The 23,926-nt window shown below is 44.5% G+C and overlaps 1 long non-coding RNA gene across 1 annotated transcript in view; it reads right to left on the reverse strand.

Annotated features, from left to right (window-relative positions):
- The window catches only part of LOC311526147, a 54,511-nt gene extending 35,530 nt beyond the window's left edge, over positions 1–18,981 (reverse strand). Inside the window, exons 1-2 of the long non-coding RNA XR_014712956.1 lie at positions 18,665–18,981; positions 17,520–17,710 (exon numbers count right to left, since the gene is read on the reverse strand). This is a non-coding gene — a long non-coding RNA (uncharacterized lncRNA). The remainder of the gene's footprint in view (positions 1–17,519; positions 17,711–18,664) is intronic.
- Between the last annotated feature and the right edge of the window lie 4,945 nt (positions 18,982–23,926).

The raw sequence follows: 23,926 nt of genomic DNA on the forward strand, positions 1-23,926 counted from the left end.
AACACTCTTCACTATTTGGATATCATGAGTAGCCTAACAGGGGAAATAGGCTGTGCTCTTTAGGGCCCATATTCTCCCCTCTGTTAACTTGAGTGTTGGGAAGAAAGGCTAGCAGAAATACACCAAAGGACAGGGAAGTGGTGGGGAGGAGGGAAAAGAGCTAGTAACATTGCAACATGCTTTCCTTCATGTCTGCAGAGATGTCCCCTGCAGAAATAACACTGATGCTGTTTGTATTATCTTTAGTGGCGTTCCATTCAGAACATTTCAGGGCAGGGAGGAGGGAGCATGGTTCCTGACAAGCCATGCTGAGGAAGTGTAGATTCTACACTTTCCACAGTATGCATCCGATGAAGTAAGCTGTAGCTCACGAAAGCTTATGCTCAAATAAATTGGTTAGTCTCTAAGGTGCCACAAGTACTCCTTTTCTTTTTACTATGTTGACTGTTCTCTGAAAGTAATATCCTGACATCATCCAAATGGTTATTTTCAATAGGTTAATAGGCAGGCATCCAAGTCAAACAGACTAATAACAGCAGGTAAATTTGCTATTAACTCTTCTAGTTACACTACTTGATTAAATGTTGTTTTTACTAAGGTTTTATTCCCATCCCGATATATTACTTATATTGACTTATATGGAGAGAAATATAAAGAAGTGAAACCTTAAACTTATTTACACAGTAACCTGATCCTCCCCATGCCAAGTAAAAGGTAAATGCTAAATGTAGTGTAGTTCCTATGCAAAGTGAACCAATACTAAATAATAATCGTACTGAGTGAAACCTTCACCCATTGAAATCATTGGGACTTTTGCTCCTGATGTCAGTGAAGCCAGAATTTCACCTACTGTCTCAGTTTGGTTCTTAGTGGACTTGTCACACACAGAAAACTCACCAGCTTCATTGCCACTAATTGGCTTCCTCGCTGAAGGTCTCAGCAGAAAGACCCAGGGCTGAATGGAGCACAGAGACTGAACAACATACATACCTCCCCACTAGAAGCAGGCCTTCCAGGTCATAATTGACACATGCTGGTGGGGTGGAGAAAGCTGCCCAGGTTCTGTGGCTTCCTGCCCCAGGGCTGACCATATGGCACCTTTCACAATGACTCACATTTTGTTTTTAGTTCTAAAGAAAGTGGTAAAGTTAGGAAATTTTTTGCTCTGTGATTTACCACCTCTTAAAAATTCAGCTATTGGGTTCATTAATTCATAGCCCAGTAAATTCCTGTTACACTGCTCTGTCTTTCCATAGCAACTTCCTTGTGCAGACCCCACAGAACTTTATAGACGTTAAGTGCTAGATTGTAACTGCCCTCAAGTGGATGAGTGAAGGGAGAGACAGCGTGCAAGATGCCTCATCCCTCCTCTTGGGCCCTGCAGAGATGCCTGATATGAGCCACTACTCATGGCTAGCAGCACCAGCAGTGCTAGCCTCCTGGAAGGGAGCTATGGCACCAGCCTGCCTCTGTACCACCAAACAGAGATGGCAGGGCATGTAGGGGAGCACATGCTATACCCTTTACAAAGCTGGCGGAGCTGTGCTCTAATATGCGCTCTCCCAGAGTTTCTGAAGGAATGCTGGCTGAGTCAGTAGAATTCCTCTGGGGGCTACTGCTGTGATGTGGCTTCACTTAACACCCTTCTCTCCCTCCCAAAAGGGGCCTTGGCTTAAAAGCTATACTCCGATCCTGATTAATTAAACCTCACATACCCCTGTGAAGTAAGTAGGTGGTATATCCCCTTTAAACAGATGGGGAAACTAGACTCAGAAAGGTTAAGTGACTTGCCCAACGTTACATAGTAAATCAGGGCTGGAACCAGGAATGGACAGATTCTGCCGTGATTTATATGGGTTGTCTGGGGTGCACTGCAAGTCAGGGTGCACTGCTCCTGATTCACAGTGAGTTTACTTTTGTTTACTTAAGGCCCAGTCCTGAAAGGCGCTGAGCACCTTCAACTCCTGCCAGATTGGGCCCACAGAACTTGATTCCATATATAGCACCACTCAAAGACACAGCAACACTATTTTCCTTTCAGAGTCGCAGCCGTGTTAGTCTGTATCCGAAAAAAGAACAGGAGGACTTGGGGCACCTTAGAGACTAACCAATTTATTTGAGCATAAGCTTTCGTGAGCTACAGCTCACTTCATCGGAAGCATGCAGTGGAAAATACAGGGGGGAGATTTTATATACACAGAGAACATGAAACAATGGGTGTTACCATACTCACTGTAACGAGAGTGATCAGGTAAGGTGAGCTATTACCAACAGGAGAGGAAAAAAACCCTTTTGTAGTGATAATCAGGATGGCCCATTTCAAACAGTTGACAAGAAGGAGTGAGGAACAGTAGGTGGGGGAAGCAAACATGGGGAAATAGTTTTACTTTGTGTAATGACACATCCACTCCCAGTCTTTATTCAAGCCTAATTTAATGATGTCCAGTTTTCAAATTAATTCCAATTCAGCAGTCGCTCATTGGAATCTGTTTTTGAAGTTTTTTTGTTGAAGAATTGCAACTTTTAGGTCTGTAATCGAGTGACCAGAGAAATTGAAGTGTTCTCCAACTGGTTTTTGAATGTTATAATTTTTGACGTCTGATTTGTGTCCATTTATTCTTTTAGGTAGAGACTGTCCGGTTTGGCCAATACATGGCAGAGGAGTATTGCTGGTACATGATGGCATACATCACATTGGTAGATGTGCAGGTGAACGAGCCTCTGATAGTGTGGCTGATGTGATTAGGCCCTATGATGGTGTCCCCTGAATAGATATGTTGACACAGTTGGCAACAGGCTTTGTTGCAAGGATATGTTCCTGGGTTAGTGTTTTTGTTGTGTGGTTGCTGGTGAGTATTTGCTTCAGGTTGGGGGGCTGTCTGTAAGCAAGGACTGGCCTGTCTCCCAAGATCTGTAAGAGTGATGGGTCGTCCTTCAGGATAGGTTGTAGATCCTTGATGATGCGTTGGAGAGGTTTTAGTTGGGGGCTGAAGGTCATGGCTAGTGGTGTTCTGTTATTTTCTTTGTTGGGCCTGTCCTGTAGTAGGTACCTTCTGGGTACTCTTCTGGCTCTGTCAATCTGTTTCTTCACTTCAGCAGGTGTGTATTGTAGTTGTAAGAACGCTTGATAGAGATCTTGTAGGTGTTTGTCTCTGTCTGAGGGGTTGGAGCAAATGCAGTTGTATCATAGAGCTTGGCTGTAGACAATGGATCATGTGGTGTGGTCTGGATGAAAGCTGGAGACATGTAGGTAAGTATAGCGGTCAGTAGGTTTCCGGTATACGGTGGTGTTTATGTGACCATTGCTTATTAGCACTGTAGTGTCCAGGAAGTGGAACTCTTGTGTGGACTGGTCCAGGCTGAGGTTGATGGTGGGACAGAAACACCTACAAGATCTATTCAGGGCCTAATCACATCAGCCACACTATCAGAGGCTCGTTCACCTGCACATCTACCAATGTGATATATGCCATCATGTGCCAGCAATACCCCTCTGCCATGTACATTGGCCAAACTGGACAGTCTCTACGTAAAAGAATAAATGGACACAAATCAGACATCAAGAATTATAACATTCAAAAACCAGTCGGAGAACACTTCAATCTCTCTGGTCACTCGATTAAAGACCTAAAAGTCGCAATTCTTCAACAAAAAAACTTCAAAAACAGATTCCAACGAGCAACTGCTGAATTGGAATTAATTTGCAAACTGGACACCATTAAATTAGGCTTGAATAAAAACTGGGAGTGGATGTGTCATTACACAAAGTAAAACTATTTCCCCATGTTTATTTCCCCCCTCCCCCCAACTGTTCCTCATACGTTCTTGTCAACTGCTGGAAATGGCCCACCTTGATTATCGCTACAAAAGGTTTTTTTTCTCTCCTGCTGGTGATAGCTCACCTTACCTGATCACTCTCGTTACAGTGTGTATGGTAACATGAAGAAAAGGAGTACTTGTGGCACCTTAGAGACTAACCAATTTATTTGAGCATGAGCTCTCGTGAGCTACAGCTCACTTCATCGGATGCATACCGTGGAAACTGCAGCAGATATTATATACACACAGAGATCATGAAACAATACCTCCTCCCACCCCACTGTCCTGCTGGTAATAGCTTATCTAAAGTGATCATCAAGTTGGGCCATTTCCAGCACAACTTGATGATCACTTTAGATAAGCTATTACCAGCAGGACAGTGGGGTGGGAGGAGGTATTGTTTCATGATCTCTGTGTGTATATAATATCTGCTGCAGTTTCCACGGTATGCATCCGATGAAGTGAGCTGTAGCTCACGAAAGCTCATGCTCAAATAAATTGGTTAGTCTCTAAGGTGCCACAAGTACTCCTTTTCTTTTTGCGAATACAGACTAACACGGCTGTTACTCTGAAACCTATGATAACATGCATTGTTTCATGTTCTCTGTGAATATAAAATCTCCCCCCTGTATTTTCCACTGCATGCCTCCGATGAAGTAAGCTGTAGCTCACGAAAGCTTATGCTCAAATAAATTTGTTAGTCTCTAAGATGCCACAAGTACTCCTTTTCTTTTTACTATTTTCCTTGAGTTTAGTTGCTCTGATGTTCCTTTAGCTTTGAGCATCACATGGCATGTCTGTGATGTTGCAGGCGGGCAGTGAGAGCTGCCAAGTGGGTATTAGCCCCAGTCATTGGGCTGAAATCAGAGTAGGAATTCTGAAAGCAAAACTATCCTTTGACTTTTTCCTTTCAGATTCCGACATTACATCACATTGCTTTCCCTACAAGCTGCTGAGTGAAGTATAACAAGGTTGGACCTGTGTGGTAACTAAGCAGGGGCTAAGAAGTTCCTGTCTTTGACTACTAATCAGCTGTATACAAATCTTTGCAGCAGTCCTTTGTTCTCTTGCCCTCCATGCATGGGCATGGCTGTTATATAAAACGATGACTAATCCCTGCATTCAATTTCCTTAACATCTTTTTGCTGGCTCTTGTTGACACTGCAGTGGGAATTTAGATCTCAGCTTGAACATTAAGGAGCAGCTCTGAAGAGCTGGGAAGTACTGCCTCCTGACGGGCTCTTCTAGGGATTGTCAGGGGCAGCTCCCTTCCCTCTGCATGACCATCTTGTAAGGACCATCAGACTGCACTGTGCCCTACACTGGCAGGAGCTGGGGTTTCATTTACCAAGACACTACTGTTACAAACCCTGGGCAAAACACTGCTCCCTGGTGTAAATTCAGAGTGATGCCACAGCTACACGTTTTATACTCCAAGGTGCTAGTTATAGCAGCGGTAAAGAAATACGTTGATTTTTTTTTTATTTTTAAGCATATAATTATTTTATCCTGACACCCATTTTGTTTTTAAGACGTTATCACATTTTAGTGAGTGGCGGGGGTGGGAAAGAGTGACAGGCTGCTCTGCTGTACTCTGCATTTGGGAAGGAGAATGCTGGCTCAAATGGATGGAGGGGAAATAACTAAGGCCCCCCATTCTGCAATGTACTTAAGCAGGTGCCTAACTTTTAGCATGTGGATAGTCCCATTGACTGCACATGAATTACTTATGTGCCTACAGTTAGACATCTGCTTGCAGAATAGGAGCCTCAAAGAATAGTTCCATTCAGTGGCCCCACTTCTGCACGGCACTTAAGCAAATGCCCACGTCTATTCCAGTTCAGCAAATCCCTTGAGAATATGCCTAAGGGCCACTGACTTCAGCAAGAGTTGAGTATGTGCTTAACTGCTTTCCTGAATAGGGATGGACTTAAGCATATGCTTAGGCGCTTTGCTGAATTGGGGCCTGTATCACTATGGTACTGCTGCTAATGAAATGCATAATAATGGGTGCTAAATGTATTCCACATCCCCTGCCTAGCTACAAAAAATGGGACATCTCGTTCAGGGCTCAGTAAAAGAAGGGTCACTCTATGCAGTGTCAAATCATTGGTGTTGCTGGCAATTTGATACTTGTACACACCCACACAGCCTTCCCACCCTAACCATACAGCTTCCAAGCTCATGTGACAGACATAAGTCCCATGGTGATATCCGACATAACAGAGCTAGGTAGATGGTTTGAAGATTTGCCATTTGCTAGGTTCCTTAGAAACTGCTTACTTGCACCTGTTTCCTTAGGGCTACACACATACGTGATAAGCAGGTCCTGTGAATACGGTGACCGGATGTCCCGATTTTATAGGGACAGTCCCAATTTTGGGGTCTTTTTCTTATATAGGCTCCTATTACCCCCCACCCCCATCCCAATTTTTCACATTTGCTATCTGGTCACCCTACCTGTGAAGGGTGTTCTCAGGAGATGGTTTATTCCTAAATTGAATTTTTCCTGAACACTAAATTATGTAGTAACATCCGCAGCCAAACATAGGGCTGGAAAATGGCACTTTTTGGTGGAAGGTGATTGAACCTTCGCTCCTGTTTAGACAGTAGTTGTATGAAGCACTCATTCACATAGTGCCAAACATCTGATAACTTATCAATAGAAAAAGAAGAGGAGTACTTGTGGCACCTTATAAATTTGTTAGTCTCTAAGGTGCCACAAGTACTCCTTTTCTGTTTTGCAGATACAGACTAACGCGGCTGCTACTCTGAAACTTATCAATGGAGACATTCCTACTTAAAGAGGTTAGGGTAATGAAAAAGACATTGCTACCATTAGAAAGTCATCCTCAATGACCAGAGAATAACACTTTCCTGGTTGAAATTTTTTAGCTAACTTTTTAGAAAAGTAGTAAAGGACTCTGGGCTAGATCCTGCCTTTGCTCTCTGCACAGAACACACACTGAGGTCAACAGTAATAGTTTGCACTTAATCACTATGTGACACCTTTCGTCTGATGTCCTATCTAATCCCCCTCTCTAGGTATTTCTAGAGCACCTATCACATCTCTGGGCCAAGTACAAAGTTAAAGGAGGCATCAAAGCAGTCTGAGACTGGATCATCTCAATGCACTTTACAGGCATTAAATAAATAAGCTGCATAATGCCCCTGTGAGGTTGAGAAGTATTTATCATCTCCATTTTACGCAGAGTCAGATTTACCCAAGGGAAGGATATTAAATTAAATGGAAGGAGTGGAAAGGTGCCTTCTAAAGAAACAGTTTTGAATCTCTGTAACACTGTGGACTATACTAATGAGGAATATGCACAATAGCTTGTTTACAGAAAGCTTTCATGCCTGTTGTGCAGTTGAATAGAATCCAACAGAATGGGAGAAAAAGACCTACTAAGAAAACTATTGATGTGCAAGCTTCTTTGACTGCTGCTGTTTCCCATTCATTGCAGGCCCCAGCATTTCTCAAATGCAGCCACCAGGGCTGCATGTAGCCACCAGGGCTTTTCCTGCAGCCACAACAGCCTCCTGGGTAGAGTTGGAGGAAGGGGCAAAACAGTATCCTCTCTCTGCAGTGCCCAGGGGCTCCAGGGGTGGGCTTCAGTCCCGTCCCCCCCCCCCACACACCCTTCAGCTGTGGGACTCCAGCGATGGGCTTCCGTCCCTGTCCCTGTCGGTTCCGGGGGTGGGTTTCAGCCTCCCCTCCCTGCCAGCTCCAGCCATGAGACTCCGATTCTGGGCTTCAGCCGGGCCAGTCTTACTGGGCACCAGAATCAAGAGGGTGAGTCTGGGGTATGAAGCCATGGAAGGAAGCTCAGGGCAATGTGGGGAGGAAGCAGCAGGGCCTGTGAGGGCAATGGGGAGACTAGGGGAGTGGGTGGAGGTAGCAGGGACCAGCGGGGATCTGTGGAGGATGCGGGGAGGCAGCAGGGCCAGGGGCACCAACATACAACTGTACATTATTTTTATTATTGAGTCTGAAAAAAAACCCTACATAAATAAATTACAATGATTTGGACATGTATCTGGGCATATTTGTTTGTTTTTCCTAAGTTAATTAAGTATTTTAGGAAAATTTGTCAGAGCAGCCACCAGCAAGAGTTGGTGGCCACATTCTGAGGCCACCAAAATTTTTCTTCTGAGAACCCCTCTAGCATCTAACCTTTGCACAGGTCTAAGTGAGAGTAAGTCAGTGTCAGAGGGAGGAATACAGCCCAAGAGTCTGAATCCCAGCCCTCTGCTCTCACTCATAGACACCACTGCCAACATATGGCCTTTGCTTGTTCTGATCTTTTGGAGTGTGTGTGTGTGTGTATATCCTCCCATATAGTCCAGTGGGGTGTACTTTGCATGATTCCACCCCAGCTTGCAGGTACAGATTTAAATGGCTGACTGCACAAAACGCTAGACATCTTGAATCTGACAATAGGGGCTCTCTTTTCCTATGACTTGTCTTGTTGTATTTATGTCACGCTTTATCCTGTGATACAACTAAAGGAAATATGGAGATGAGGGAATGCTTGTCCATTCTCTTGCAAATAGCAAAGTGTGGCATTGAAATCATGTAGCTTCAGGCACTGAACTATGGGTCCTTCATCATCCTGATCATTGCACAAACACACCAGAGATAGAGAAAGGGAGAAAGTTATAATAGTATGTATACATAATTCCTTAAGCATTATCTCTACGTACATTTTGCAATGATTATGACAACCAGTGGGCTATTGAATCTTGATAGAGACCTCACATGCCACATTTTGGTAAACTTAATATGCAAGCGCCTGATGCAGGAAATCCCTGTAAGATTCTATGCACTCCCTATGCCCTCTGCCAGTTGGCATCCAACAGTTACTGGGTCACAGTAGGTCAGTGAAATACTAAATCCCCCTGCTCTCAAAGGGAAACTTAGTAGCACAACAGAGCAGAGACACTCATCCACACTATTTAGTGAATATAATGCACACAGAGATGGGGCGTAGTCTGAGGACATGGAGATGTGGCCCACTAAAAAAATCCTATGCCATATGCCCAACACAGACATATTCAGAGCTTCTGGCCACCCTACCTTACAGAAGCAGCAGTGTGGTGGCCCCAGTGGCCATGGGGAATTGCCTCAGCCACTTTTGAAAATGGGATCCAGGTTCCTAGGTCGATAAGGTGCTTCGGATAATTTGATTTTTTTTCCCCCTTACATTTTCCGTGGTGCAAAAAAGAGAAGGTGTGTTCAGTAGTGTTTGTGAGACAGAAAAGTTTACAGGAATTGCTGTTTGCGGGAAAAAATGTTAAGCCTTGGCATGGTCTAGTACACACAGAAAGCTTGTGTTGCCCCTGGGAATCCCACCTTTTGGCCACCTGCTTATTTTGTGAGAGAGGAGAATAAACTAAATCTCATTGCCTCAGTATTTTCCCTTAACAAGCTTCTTTTGCTTCCTCATCTTCCCCAGCATACAATAATGTGGACAAAAGCAATTGAGGGCCTGTACCTGCAAGATACTGAATGGCACTCACTGCCGCAAAGGGAGGGGGCTTGAATTGGTAGAGACCCTATATTCAAAGCCCATGAACAATCAGAATCCCACATTGTATAGGAGAGAGCACTGGGAGATTACTATTTAGCTATTTCCCAACGGGATAATGAATAGGGGTGTTTTTTTCAAAATTCAGGCACAGTTTCAATAAGAGCAATGTAACCTGACCTGGAGATTATTACACATAGCTCGAGTGGAGAGAGTACCTGGAATAGCCAAGTAACTGCCAGATGCCACAGAAGATTGATCAAGACTGAAAAGGTTAGCTGATGAGTTCTGTACCATCCTAACAAGATACTAATTTTCTATGAGTAATTTTTAAAGGTCAGTAATCAGAATTCTGAAAATAAGGCCCCACTGTGGATAAGACATAATCATACACACATCGATGGCCGATTGCATGAGTTGGATATTCTTCAGAATATTTAGTGAAGTCAGAGATATATTTTTTAAAAAATCAAATAATTCTTTTGTGACTATAGCAGGGCAGTTACCCTGCTCTGGTGGAAAAAGGCTAGGCTGTTATAAGGGCTCCGGGAGCAGCTGGGTGTCTCTCGCTCTAGCTGTGGAGAGAGAAGGACCTCGCTGCCTGGGAATAGAGTACCTGGAGCGGAGCAGAGCAGTGCTGGGGAAGAGCAAGAGCAAGAGCAAGAGGAGCTGGGGAGCTCCAACCTGGTAAACCCCCAGGCTGCAGGCCTTGGTGAAGGCCTACGAAGAGGTACTGGGGCTACAGAGGTGCAGCCCAGGGAATAGGCAGAGGCAGCTGGTCCAACCCCCTTGCCAATGATGAGTGGCCATTACAGACTGCAGTTTGCCCCAGTGAGAGGGGGCCAGATGATGAATGGCAGTAGCCACTGAGGCACGGTGTGTATAGAGGGGTGGGGGTTCCTCTGGGAGGGGAGACCCAGAGAGTGGGGGTACTGTGGGGGCCAGAACTCCAAGGAGAAGGTGCACTGGGATCCAGGAGTGACACAGGGGCCTGAGGCAGGCGAGACACCGGCCAGCAGAGGGCACTCTGAGGCTGAAGAGCTAATTCCCAAGATGACCAGCAGGAGGCGCTGCACCAGTGAGTCATCACTCTGCTAAGGTGACATTTAAGTTACTCTGAAAAATAATGCTGTATGAATGGCATCATGGGGTTATTGCCTCCCAATGATTTCAGATCCAGTTAGAAAACCCACTTTTTACTTGTGAAGTGGACTAAGTATGAGCCGTACAAACTTATCTCAAGAGCCGAAAAGACAAATTGGGTTCTTTCATACTCACACTTTATCACTAGTCATAGAGATTCTGCAGATCACATTCTGCCCTCAATTGCCATTGCATTATCTTCAACAGGCTCATACGGGTGAGCCTGCAGTTGGAACTTAGTGAACTATCCTGCGGATGATGCACAAGGAAGAACAGACTCCTACTCACTCTGTTGACTCTGCCAGGCTAATCGAACAAAGAGTAGTAAAAATTAATCAAGAAGGTGCCATGTTAACCTAGACACTTTTCAAAATGCACTAAAGTGGCCTGATTTTCAAGAGCGCTGAGCACCTGCAGTTGCCACTGACCTAATGGGGCCATAGGTTGCTCAGAATCTCCAAAAATCAGGCCATCAGAGTCTAATCAGGGAAAATCTAGTTCCTGAAGCTCTGAGAGCTGCACTGGAATCAAATCATGATTCAAGAACTGGAGCGATCCCTTCTATCCTTAATGCACTTCAGCTGACCACAGAACATGGGGACATATTTCCCAGTGCCCAGAAGAGGAGAAACCCCCATATATATTGTTCAAGTTCTCAACTGAGCCTGTGCAAGAAAGCTGGGACAGCTGTAAAGAACATGCAGGCTCTCAAAGGTGACTGTTACTGCTATGCCCATTTCAATAAAGGACAATTGGAGGAAAAAATGATTATAGCTTTAACTCTTAAGCACACAAGGGCCCTAAGAAAAGAGGGGCAAGCTTTTGTAGCCACCTGTTCTAAACTCTGCCCTCAGTTACACCTGTACAATGTCATTAATTTCAGTGGGGTTATGCCTGGGTTAAACTGAAGCCATACAGTAAAGATCCACTTCAGGAAAGTCGAAGCCTTGTCCCTTTACTAATGCAAAACTAAGAGAATCATGGCAGCCAGTCTCTCAAAAGCAAGTAGAGGTTTTCAGCATCAATCTGTCAGAGCTCTGCTCCCTGGCATTTCTCCAGGCACTTACGCATGATGCTCTCCTCATTCTCTGACCAATGAGTCATTGTGGCTAAGAATAAGGTGATCAGTCTTCTCTTGCTATCATCATAGCCTGCATCATTGTTAAAGATCAGGAGTCAGATCCTCAGCTGATGTAACTCAGCATAGCACTAATGGCTTCAATGGAGCTGTGCTGTTTGACTAGCTAAAGAGCTAGCTCATGCGCTCATCTTCAGTTTCAGGGCTCCAGTCCCAGCGGCTGCGGTGCTAACCTGGGACTCAGAGACCGAGATTTGATTCCTTTCTCCACCCCAGACTTCCTGTGTGACCACAGGCAAGTCATTTAGTGCCTCATTTCCCCATTTTACATGTGGGGATTAGAACACTTGGTGTACCTCACGGGGTGTTGTGAGAATACAGTGTGTGGTATTCAGATATTACAGGAATGAGGGCCACATATGTACCTAGGACAGCTCTAAGAGCAGTTCACAGCTTGCAGTATCCAGTTCTTCTGAGGAATTATCAAGACACGCTGAAGAAAAACAGGCTGTACAGAGAGAACCTTGAGTTTCCCCACACTCATGCCACTCTACATGAACAAATGGGCAAATCTCTGCTTTTGTACCTGTTTTAATTTCTTGGGAGCTCTTCAGTCCTTTGGCAGCATAGCCAGAGTCATGCAACCAAGCCCCAGAGTCGTTTCTGCTCCTCTCTCAACACGGGAAGTCATTAGAAGTATGACACTGTCATGTATGGCTAGAGCAGGCTGTAGGTCCACTGAGCCCAGTTCACCGGGGGGAGCGGGGGGAATAGCTTTATTGACTTCAGTGGAGTTTGCAGTAGGACTGAATATTCCTTGCTGGGTCTTGACCATTTCATGAGAACTTTGTAAAAAAGTTGAACGATGGTAATTAAACAAACAAAAAATACTTTTGCGCCAGAGGACTGGGAAAAACACAGGTGCAAAAAGGCCCCATCCATTGTGGGGCAGAGGGGAGGCATAATCAGGCAAAAAGTTGGCTGCTCCCCAAAACAAACACTTGGTAATGGTCTTCCAGGGTATTGGTCTCATTCCACTCCCACTTAAGTGAATGGTAAAATTCCTATTGACTTCAACGAGAACAGTATTAAATTCCTGAGTGCTTTGGAAAACCCCTTCCAGAGTATGTTCAGCTCTATATAGTTGTCCAGTTTCCAACTTAAATACATGACTACTACATGAGTCTTTCCCTTCAACTGCAAGCTCACACCACTTATTTCACCAGCTGTTCTATAAACACCTCTCCTGTCATACACTCCTTCATCTAAAATTATCGCCTGGCGCTGGTCTGTCCAATAACCTCAAATTGATCATCAAGGTTGGTTCGATAATAGCCATTAACTCGGTGAAGATACTCACCAGCCACTTCAATCATTGCCTCTCAAGGCTAGTAAATCCCAATCTTGTTGCCCTTGACTTATACATAAGCCATTCCAATATTATAGCTCTGTGCTGTCCATTTCCAGCTCTGTCCAACTTAAACTGGTGCTTTAACAAAGCCCAACAGGGTTCAAATGCAAACAGTAATCACCTAAATGCAGCAGCAGAGCAGAAATCCCTATTTGTTAAAAATCAGTTCAGAGTTTGGTTCCCGTTCATGATGAAGAGGTGTCAGAAAACCGTAACAATTGGCTCTAACTGGTGCCCTTTTGCTGACAGTCACAGGAAAGGTCAAGGATCCGCTAAATGAACATGGAGACTGAACTACCCTTTCATCCATGGTTGTAATCCTCTGAAACTCCAGCCATCCATGCTGTACCAAATCTGTGGGTGAATACAAGACTTCAGTTTCCAGGGCAGATAGTCAAGCCCCTTTCACTGCTACTAACTTCATTTTCACCAAACAAGTCTCAGCAGCTCACTGACATACTTCCCATTTAAAAGCATTTTTTTGAAAATTTCATACCATTATTCATTCATTAAACGTAGGATTTCCTAAGGACAGTAAATAAAACAGCTTCATTCGGCAAATATAATAGGAATTTCCCTTTGTTAGTTTACTCAAGAAAAATAGCATCAGCTCAAGACGACAATAGATGAATGATGTGGTCATGTCTTAGCAACATCATCTACTGTGTTTCAAGCAGAATACCTTCTCTAACATTTTATCTTGCTCTGGGCAGCCTTGATGGAAGGGTTAGCTCTTCTTGTCTTTCCTCTTTTAAAGAAAAGATTGCTACTAAGTGGGATTAGCCTCCCTTTCACTTACCTTGCTCTTTCGAAGAGGTATGGGATAGTGCCACAGTATTTTTCCCTGTGAATTACACAATCTGTTTCTGATTTGCAATTATTTTAGTGAGTGAGCCAATAAGGCAAACCACAGAGGTAAGCAAGTAGGGCAACACAATGCAATCTCCAATCAAAAGGAGAAGACCGTCTATATTTGATCATTTGATGTCACTGCTTGTGTTTATGACGGCAAAATCCACCTACGCAAAAGAGACTGCAATGCAGAACCCCAAAGAGAGGCGGTGAAGGCCAAAACTGTATCTTTAACACAAAGATGTTTTCTTTTTAAAGACACATTTAAAAACTACAGGGGAAAATGAGATTGGGTCGAAAACAATATTAGAAGTGACAACATGAGCTGCTTTATACTATTGTTGCTTCATAACACAATAGGTAGCAGGTTTAAAACAAACCCAAGAAAGTATTTTTTCACGCAACACACTGTCAACCTCTGGAACTCCTTGCCAGAGGGTGTTGTGAAGGCCAATACTATGATGGGGTTCAAAAGGGAGCTAGATAGGTCCGTCAATGGCTTTTAGCCAGGATGGGCAGGAATGGTATCCCTAGCCTCTGTTTGCCAGAAACTGGGATTGGGTGACAGGGCATGGATCATTTGATGATAACCTGTCTGTTCATTCCCTTTGGGCACCTGCTATTGGCCACTGTCAGAGGACAGGGTACTGGGCTTGATGGACCCTTGGTCTGACCCAGTATGGCCGTTCTTATGTTCTTAATACCGGAAAATGGAACAGAGCATATTTCAGTGCTGTACAACTCAGACAGTACAATCCATTCATAATAAAAATGTCTGTGTTAAAGGAACATCTTTTCAGCTGAAAGGAAAGCAGAGCAAGGACTGATCAAATTCAATTTCACTTCAGTGTTATTAGAGTAATATTTTTTATTCTAATATCAGACCTACAATTCTTAGTTTAATTTGAAAACAATATTAAAATCTTTAACATGTATATAGTGTTTCAACTTAAGTATTTTAAAAGCAAGAGATAATATCTGGCATTTATGCATAACTTTGCAAATATTAATTAATCTTCATGACAGTGCTGTGAGATAAGCAAGTTAGTAGTAGCTTAATCTTCCAATCAGGGAAATGAAGGCAGATAAGTGATGAGACTTGCTCCAAGACACACAGTGAGTCAGTGGTAGAGCCATATTTAGAATTCATGACCTCCGGACTCCCAAATTAGTGTGCATTATTATTTATTTATAGTAGTGACTACAATGTGCTGGGTACATTCTTGACATTCAGAAGGGGATGGTACTTGCTCTGAGATGTTCACAGTCTAAGGAAAGATTGGCAAGTAGACAAGATGTTGGGGGAAAGGACCAATAGGATTTTAAAATGTAAGTTAATTAGAACCACTCTAAGTAACATGGAATCCAATTAACTTTTATTTTAAAACAGCCCTATTTGTTGTTTCCCTGTCCCTACCTTCTGTTTATCCCATTTTTTTGTAACTTTAAAGTTTTGCCTAGAGGGGAATCCTCTGTGTTTTGAATCTTATTACCCTGTAAAATTACCTTCCAACCTGATTTTACAGAAAAGTGTTTTTTCTACTTTTTTCCCCCTTTTTATAATAAAGTTCTGTTTTTTAAGAATCTGATTGGTTTTTAGTGTCCTAAAAACCAAGGGTCTGGTCTGTGCTCACCTGGTTTACCTATTTGGTTGGTAGATTATTCTCAAGCCTCCCCAGGAAAGGGGGGGAAGGGTCTTGGGTAGATAGTTTAGGGAAACAGGAACTCCAAGTGGTCCTTTTCTTGAATCTTTGTCTAACTCACTTGGTGGTGGCAGCAGTACCCATCCAAGGACAAGGAAGGATTTGTACCTTGGGGAAGTTTTTAGCCTAAGCTGGTAGAAATAAACTTAGGGGGTTTTTCATGCAGGTCCCCACATCTGTACACTAGAGTGCAGAGTGGGGAGGGAACCTTGACAGGCCCAATACAGAGATAGAGGCCAAGTGCATAATTTAGATCCAGATTTGGATTCTGAACCCCTCTACCCCGATTTCAAAAATGTTTGGAGCCAGGGTTTTGGTTCAGCACCATCTCTTTTAAAATAAAATTAAAAAGGAAATGACCTAACACACTAGAAATGTTGATCCGAAGGGGATGGGAGGAACTGCCAGTCAACACGCCTTTACCCAGCAGAAATTCACAATGAGCTAGCAATCTTTCTATAATTTTCTAATTTTGCTCTTTACCATTTTTACTTGCTCTGCCAAAAATTACCTCCTCCCTGCCAGCTCCTTGCTGTCTGTGACCTCTTCTATCCCAGAGAATAAGCTGTGGTGGTAAAGCACTGCAAGTCTTCTGGAAAATGGAAAGCACCTCATAGTCAGGGTTCTATGATCAATTCTTTGTTTTTAAAGTGCCAAAGAGATGCATGCTGGCAACATCAGATTAGTTCAGAGCACTTTTAAAAGTGCATCCTGGACTTCTAATTCTAAAATTTATCTTTCAAGTGAATTCAGCTAGGTGCCAGATTGGCATTAACAATCTGAAGGCCTCTGAATGGGCAGCAATGGTCCAAGCTTCTTCAGATAGCCAGCAACGATCCAAAACCCTGTCCTGGAAGGATCACCTCTGGTGAGAAAGAGTGGTTAATTCTCCATTCTTAGTCTTTATGCTGAAACTGCCAACAAGGGTGCCAGCTGTGCCACTTCTACTGGTGGGTTTTGTGATTGGGACACCTGTCCACTAGGAAATGGACTGAAGCCATTGGCTCATTTCACGTAGGCCACTAAAACACACTAAATGCTACCCATGCTTACTAACTGGTGCCTAATCTGAAGCAGACTCAACTATTTTTAATTTGTTATGAATCATTTGGTCCCTTTGATAGCAACTTCAGAGATCTCCCTCTGCCACAGCCAATATTTTAAACAATGTACTTTAACTTCATTTGCAGTGCTTTCTTTAACATGTTCTTACTGATGCTGGTTCTCAGAATGTATGGCTTATGTTAACAAGCTATGCTAATGAATTTACACTTCCTATTTCACTTAGGGTCCCCAAAGCTTATGGAAATCAATGGGAGTCTCCACTGATTTCATTGGACTTTGGATCAGGTCCTTACAGAACGGAGTGCAGAATTCTGCAAGTGATGTACTATGCTCTCCATGGGCTAGCTCCTCAATATTGAACATACTGGACTCTTGACAGCATGATCTCTTGCAATTTGTTTTTATTCATGCAGTGCCATGATCCTTACACTTTTTACCCCTGCTAGCAAGGCCAGCAATTATGCTTGTAACATTCTTTTTTGGCTGTAATGAGGTCTTCAGTCAAAATTTAAGTAATGCCTAAAGTATGTTATTTTCTGCCAAAACATTAAAGGAAAACAAGTGTTATGGGAAAGGTTTCTACAGCCATAAAAGCCTTTATGTTCAAAAGGCTTATAGAAATGAAGCTTATACAAACAGAAGTGGCTCAGAGGTTGGGCACAAAAACATGATTATTATGTATTTGTGGGTGAACTAGTGCTAATGAAAGCAAGGGATTGATCCAAATCTCATCCCACTTAATGGAAAGGCTTCCAGTGAAGTCAATAGTCTTTGTTTCAGAGTCAAGAGGCTTGCTCCTGCTCCTGTTGAATTCAATAAGAAAATTCATTGATTTCAGTGGTGCAGACCCTGGACCTCATTGCACGGACTACACAAAGGACAGTTTGGGCAAGTGCAGTGTGCATTTTCCATCATACCTCCGCCAAGGCACTTCATCCTGACCTGCATCTCCTTCATTCTTCAAGTCCTTTGAAATGCCCCAGTAGGACCGAGGGTGGTGAGCGTCAGGGGAAAAAGGTGGGCAGTTCAGGAGGCACAGAAGAAAGCAAAAGAGAAGAAACAAAATCCACATCTCCTTCTAGCCTCTGGCTGAAACTGGGCAGCTCTCCTGTGGAAAAATTAAATGCTCAGGAAGAAGTATCTGCTTCCTGCCTGTAGAATGTGTAGCATGGCCTGACTGGCCACTGCCTCACCTCTTACCTAGACATGTCCAACAGAGACACAGTGTACGCAGTTGAGGGGGGGGGGGAAGTAATCTCTAACAATGTGCTGTGCTTCACGAGGCTTATTGTGTATTGGTGCTGGGCTTTAATATTAACATCCTGCCACAATAAATGATCAGATAGCACACATGTGATGAGTGCCTTATTTGTTAAACTATCCATCCTTTGGCTGCTAATTTTCCTCCAGTTTTTTAGCTCAAAACTACAATTTGACATTTGAGCCAGAATGTTGTCAGTAGGGCACCTAAAATTAGGCACCCAAATCCATATCTAGGTGCCTACATGCAAGTAGCCTGACTTTCAGAGATGCTGTGCACCTAAACCTCCAGCTGAAGTCTAGACAGATTGACCACTAATGTCAAATGAGAACTGTGGCGGAGGGTGGGGGGAGGGCGCGGCCCTTCCAAAATATCAGGCCACTTCTATTTAAAGGCCTAACTTTAATCATCCTAGTGTGAGAAGTCTGGTCTCAATGCAGGTCTCCCAACCACTTACCCCAATACTAAAATCTACCATGATGCTGATTTACTTGGGCTTTATGTGATGCTCCATTTATTTATATTATGCAATCTGTTGTTCAAGGCAATGCATTTTAAATTAGTGGTTGCAAACTGGAGTTTAGTAGTTTCAGCTAGTACTAACTGTCAGTTTAGGTGCTATAGAAATATAAATTAGCATCATTACTCAACAATCCAACTCTGCCCCATTTATTCATTTATCTAAATATGTCAAAGTAGTCAAGCTTGACTGGGAAGTGAATTGGAACCATCAGCTCATTTCACATCAGAGTCACTATTTGGTAAGAAGCATACAATGAGAATGAAAGGGATTCTACTTACGTGATATTTTACTGGTAAGAATTTTTTTGAAAGCTCATCTGTCAGCTGCTTACTGAGTCAAGTTCTCTCATCATGAACTGTGTGGAGAAAGTGAACGAGGAAGTGTTATTTACCCCTTCACATAATACCAGAACCAGGGGTCACCCAATGACATTAATAGGCAACAGGTTTAAAACAAACATAAGGAAGTACTTCTTCACACAACGCACAATCAACTTGTGGAACTCATTACCAGGGGACGTTGCAAAGGCCAAAACTATAACTGGGTTCAAAAAAGAATTAGATAAGTTCATGGAGGATTGGTCCTCAATGGCTATTAGCAGGGATGCAACCCCATACTCTGAGTGTCCCTAAGCCTCTGACTGCCAGATGCTGGGACTGGAAAGAAGGGGTGGATCACTTGATAATTGCCCTGTTCTGTTCATTCCCTCTGAAGCATCTGGCACTGGCCACTGTCGGAAAACAGAATACTGGGTTAGGTAGCCCATTGGTCTGAGCCAGTATGGTTATTCTTATGTTCTCATTTATGGAAGGATGCTGGAGGTGGCCCAATCAAAAAGAAAAACAAAACACGCCTTTCATCTTGAAGGTCCCAAAAATGCTCAACAAACTATATACATAGAAGGATAATTGAAAATGCAGACTCTTCAGGCGTGGAATGCAGCAATTATTTTAACAGTGCTACACAACAGTCTGAGAGGAAGAGGAATACCGTATCCATTTGAAACAGCAGAGGAAATTTAGGACTTGTCTACCCAGGGACACTTAGGCCTGGTCTATACTACGAGTTTAGGTCAAATTTAGCAGCATTATCAATATTTAACCCTGCACCTGTCCACACGAAGAAGCCCTTTTTTTCAACTTAAAGGGCTCTTAAAATCGATTTCTTTACTCCACCTCTGACAAGTGGATTAGAGCTGAAATTGGCCTTGCCGGGTCGAATTTGGGGTACCATGGATGCAATTAGACGGTATTGGCCTCTGGGAGCTACCCCAGAGTGCTCAGTTGTGACCACTCTGGACAATGCTCTCAACTTAGATGCACTGGCCAGGTATACAGGAAAAGGCCTGCTAACATTTGAATTTCATTTCCTGTTTGGCCGTCGTGGCGAGCTCACCAGCACAGGTCACCATGCAAAGCCCATCATCACAAGAGACCACGCAGTCCCAGAATCGCCGAAGAGCTCCAGCATAGACCGAACGGGAGGTACGGGATCTGATCGCTGTATAGGGAGACTAATCCATGCTGACAGAACTCTGTTTGAAAAGATGAAATGCCAAAAAAATTTGAAAAAATCTCCAAAGACATGAAGGACAGAGGCTATAACAGGGACCCGCAGCAATGCCGCGTGAAAATTAAGAAGCTCCGGCAAGCCTAGCAAAAAAACAGAGAGGCAAACGGTCGCTCTGGTTCAGAGCCCCAGACATGCTGCTTCTATGATGAGTTGTAAGCCATTCTAGGGGGTGCAGCCCAACTCTACCCCAACTCTATACTTTGACTCTGTCCAAGGAGTGAGAGGCAACATGGAAATGAGTTTTGCGGGCAAGAAACATGATGATGATGAGGAGGTTGTAGATAGCTCCAGAGAAACCAGTTTCCCCAGCAGCCAGGATCTGTTTATCACCCTGGACCTGGACCCAGTACCCCCTGAACCCACCCAAGGTGGGCTCCCAGACCCTGAAGGCGGAGAAGGGACCTCTGGTGAGTGTACCTTTGTAAATATTATACATCGTTTAAAAGCAAGCGTGTTTAATGATTAATTTGCCCTGGCATTCGCAGCCAGTACAGCTACTGGAAAAGTCTGTTAACATGTCTGGGGATGGAGTGGAAATCCTCCAGGGACATCTCCATAAAGCTCTCATGGATGTACTCCCAAAGCCTTTGCAAAATGTTTCTGGGAAGAGCAGGCTTATTCAGTCCTCCATGGTAGGACACTTTACCACACCAGGCCAGTAGTATGTAGTCGGGAATCATTGCAGAACAAAGCATTGCAGCATATGGTCCCGGTGTTTGCTGGCATTCAAACAACATCCGTTCTTTATCTCTCTGTGTTACCCTCAGGAGAGTGATATCATTCATGGTCACCTGGTTGAAATAGGGTAGTTTTAGTAAGCGGACATTCAGAGGTGCCTGGTCCTGCTGGGCAGTTTGCGTGTGGCTGAACAGAAATCTTCCCTGCTGTTAGCTACGCAGTGGAGGGAGTGATGAAGCCATCATCCCAGAGAATTGGGGGGGGGCGGAAGAGGGGGTTAGTTGGTTTTCTGCTGCATGTGAACCCGGAAACATGCATTTTTAATGGCCAATCCAACGGCTGTATCGTATAGGAAATGAGGGTGCTGCTGTTTGAAGCCATTCCCACATGTTATGAAGGTTAAAGAAGCCAAAAGACTGTGGCTCACCATGGCTGCCTGCAAACCGAATTCTGTTGCCCGGCCCTGCGTGAGTGATCTCTCACACCAAACTGGCATACCCTCAATAAGAGGCAAAATGCAACCTTGTAATGAAAGCACATGTGCTATGTAGTGTTAACAACAAGGTTTACCATGAAAGAGTGTACCCCTTGTTCTATAAAATGTGTCTTTTTAACTAGCATTCTCCTTTTTTTTTCCTCCACCAGCTGCATATGTTTTTCTTTCCCAGAGGCTAGCGAAGATTAGAAGGTGGAAAAAACGCACTCGCAATGAAATGTTCTCTGACCTCATGCTGTCCTCCCACACTGACAGAGCACAGCAAAATACGTGGAGGCAGACAATCTCAGAGTGCAGGAAAATACAATATGACCGCGAGGAGAGGTGGTGGGCTGAAGATGGTAGGTGGCGTCAGCTTGCTGAAACAAGGCAGGAGTCAATGCTCAGGCTGCTGGAGGATCAAACTCATATGCTCCAGCGTATGGTTGAGCTGCAGGAAAGGCAGCAGGAGCACAGACCGCCACTACAGCCCCTGTGTAACCAAACGCCCTCCTCCCCAATTTCCATAGCCTCCTCACCTAGACGCCCAAGAACTTGGTGCGGGGGCCTCCAGCCACCCAGCCACTCCACCCCAGAGGATTGCCCAAGCAACAGAAAGCTGGCATTCAATAATTTTTAAAGTTTTCAAGTGCTGTGTGGCCTTGTCCTTCCCTCCTCCACCACCCCATCCAGTGCTTCCCTCCTCCACCACCCCTCCCGGGCAATTATTCTCCTATTTGTGTCATGAATAAATAAAGAATGCATGAATGTGAAGCAACACTGGCGTAATTGCCTGTGCAAGATCGAAGGGAGGAGGGGAGGGTGCTTAGCTTACAGGGAAGTAGAGTGAACCAGGGGGGAGGGGGGTTCCATCGAGGAGAAACAAACAGAACTTTCACACCATAGCCTGGCCATTCCTGAACTGGTTTTCAAAGCTTCTCTGATGCGCACCATGTCCTCCTGTACTCTTCTAACCGCCCGGGTGTCTGGCTGCCCGTAATCAGTGGCCAGGCGATTTGCCTCAACCTCCCACCCTGCCATAAATGTTTCCCCGTTACTCTCACAGATATTGTGGAGCACACAGCAAGCAGTAATAACAATGGGAATATTGGTTTCGCTGAGGTCTAAACGACTCAGTAAACTGCGCCAGCGTGCTTTTAAATGCCCAAATGCACATTCTACCACTATTCTGCACTTGCTCAGCCTGTAGTTGAAGAGCTCCTGACTACTGTCCAGGCTGCCTGTGTATGGCTTCATGAGCCATGGCATTAAGGGGTAGGCTGGGTCCCCAAGGATAACTATAGACATTTCAACAACCCCATTGGTTATTTTCTGGTCTGGAAAGTAAGTATCTTGCAACAGCTGTTGAAACAGACCAGAGTTTCTGAAGATGCGAGCGTCATGTACCTTTCCCGGCCATCCCACTTTGATATTGGTGAAACATCCCTTGTGATCCACCAGTGCTTGCAGCACTATTGAAAAGTACTCCTTGCGGTTTATGTACTCGCTGCCTTGGTGCTCCGGTGCCAAGATAGGGATATGGGTTCCATCTATCGCCCCACCACAGTTAGGGAATCCCTTTGCAGCAAAGCCATCCACTATGACCTGCACATTTCCCAGGGTCACTACCCTTGATAGCAGCAGATCAGTGATTGTGTTGGCTACTTGCATCACAGCAGCCCTCACAGTAGATTTGCCCACTCCAAATTGATTCCTGACTGACCGGTAGCTGTCTGGCATTGCAAGCTTCCACAAGGCTATTGCCACTCGCTTCTCAACTGTGAGGGCTGCTCTCATCTTGGTATTCTTGCGCCTCAGGGCAGGGGAAAGCAAGTCACAAAGTTCCATGAAAGTGCCCTTACGCATGTGAAAGTTTCGCAGCCACTGGGAATCGTCCCAGACCTGCAACACTATGCAGTCCCACCAGTCTGTGCTTGTTTCCCTGGCCCAGAATCAGTGTTCCACACCATGAACCTGCCCAATTGACACCATGATGTGCATATTGCCGGGGCCCATACTTTGTGAGAAGTCGATGTCCATGTCCTCATCACTCTTGTCACCGCGCTGCAGTCGCCTCCTCCTCGCCTGGTTTTGTTTTTCTTGCAGGTTATGATTCTGCATATCATGCTGGATAATGCGCGCGGTGTTTATAGTGCTCATAATTGCCGCGGTGATCTGAGCAGGCTCCATGTTCCCAGTGCTATGGTGTCTGCGCTGAAAAAAGGCGCAAAACGATTGTCTGCTATTGCTCTGACGGAGGGAGGGGCAACTGACAACACGGCTTCCAGGGTTGGCTTCCAAGGAATTAAAGTCAACAAAGGGGGTGGCTTTGCATCAAGGAGAAACAGAATGGCCCCCTCAAGGATAGAACTCAAAACCCTGGGTTTAGCAGGCCGTTGATTTCATGGAGGGGAGGAGGGGGGAGAAAATGAATACAAAACAAATCTGGTCTATTTCTTGTTTTGATCCACTTCATCTATCTTTATAGATCTCGCTGGCAGCAGACAGTGTAGTACGACTGCTAGCCAGGGTCATCTCCTGGGTGCTCAGCAGAAGACGGTGCAGTACGACTGCCAGCAGGACTGAATCACCATGAGACGAAACTTAAAAGGGAAATAACTTGGCTGAGTCACTCCCATGTTTTCCCAGGCGCTCCTGACCGACCTCACTGAGGTGGGCTAAAAGAGCACCCTGGAGTAAGGCGATGATGGCTACCAGTCATACTGCACTGTCTGCTGCCAAAAGGCAATGAGCGGCTGCTGTGTAGCAATGCAGTACCGCTCTGCCAGCATCCAGGAGACATACAGTGAGCTGA

The sequence above is a fragment of the Lepidochelys olivacea genome (assembly GCF_965140295.1).
Source record: "Lepidochelys olivacea isolate rLepOli2 genome assembly, chromosome: 9".
Taxonomy (NCBI): Eukaryota; Metazoa; Chordata; order Testudines; family Cheloniidae; genus Lepidochelys; species Lepidochelys olivacea.